This window comes from Chrysochloris asiatica, unplaced genomic scaffold (assembly GCF_000296735.1).
Source record: "Chrysochloris asiatica unplaced genomic scaffold, ChrAsi1.0 scaffold00129, whole genome shotgun sequence".
NCBI lineage: Eukaryota > Metazoa > Chordata > Mammalia > Afrosoricida > Chrysochloridae > Chrysochloris > Chrysochloris asiatica.
The window spans coordinates 4,585,254-4,586,591 of NW_006408647.1; positions in this window are offsets into that span (position 1 = coordinate 4,585,254).

A 1,338-nucleotide genomic window follows, 5' to 3' on the forward strand; every position below is an offset into this window, starting at 1 on the left:
TCCACCATGGGTGACCCTGCTGGTTATTTAAAACACCGGTGGCATAGCCCTCAGAATCACAGCAACTCAAACCACCACAGCACGACAGACAGACGAGTGGTGGCCGTTTGGAAATTATCCCACTTATATTCACCACTTCCCATGACTCCTATACATACTCACTTTACTTCTCCTTCCACACTAAATAGATATGTTGGTACACTGCTCAGTACTCTGCCATTTGAAAGGGTTCCCCATGTCTTTCAGAGTCACCCTTGAGCGTGACTGTAATGCAGCCGTATCCATTTCACTGAAATGGCAGATCTCTGAATCTTCATAGGATTTACTCCCCACCTTCTTGAATACAAGTCTTACTGAGACCTGCTATTTACTAGCCACTTCTTGCTCAACCCGCTCAATCAGCAATATATCATAATTATAATGACTCATTGTAATAGTCTGCTAGATGCTCAGAAAATCCAGATCTCTTCAGACTATTTTGACAGAGGGTGGGAGAGTTAATGTAGCTTTGGGGCCAAAATGTTAAGAACACTTTTGTTAGTTCTTTCTGAATGCAAGCTATTTCTGATTTTCTTTGTTGGATTGGGTTAAAAATACACATATCTCCCAATTTAATAGCCACATATGGTGTACAAAGGCTTTACTAATCTGTTCTAGAAGCAACATGACATCTGGCACTGCAGCTATAATCAGAGCTACTGCTTGGTTGAACTTGCAACAGTGTGTAGCCATTCTCAAGTTGCCACCTAGTCTCTGCCAGACTGGCTAATTAGAGGAGATGTAATAGGAGCCATCACTTCTATATCTTATAGTTGTTTAAGAGTAGCACTCATCTCTGCTTTGTCCCCAGAATATTATATTATTTTTGATTTGTCATCTTGCCTGGAGGTGAGGAGGACAATATGGAAGGATAGTTTCAGAGACTTTCACCCACTGCTCCAGTATGATAGTTCTCACCCAACAGGCCAGGAACCCAGTGTGGGTTATTCTAACTTCCAAGTACGACCATCTCAATCATATATCTGAGAATGGGAAAAATAGCCCAGTGGTAGATTCAAACTACTGACCTTGTGGTTAGCAGCCCAGCTCATAATCCACTACATTACCAAGACTCCTTGTAAGCCCCATATATGGTCACTTTTTGTAGGAAATGTCTCAACGACACTTTAACAACAACTACCCCACTGGCAGCGGGCTTCAAGTAACAACCACATTTTCAGCTTCAGGCCTTGACATCTTGGCTCTTGATTGTGGAGTGAGTGGAGTGAACTTTATTAACAAAATATGATGCTTGTCTGTTCAAGTAAGTCAAGTGACTACTCAGGGACCAAAACAAGA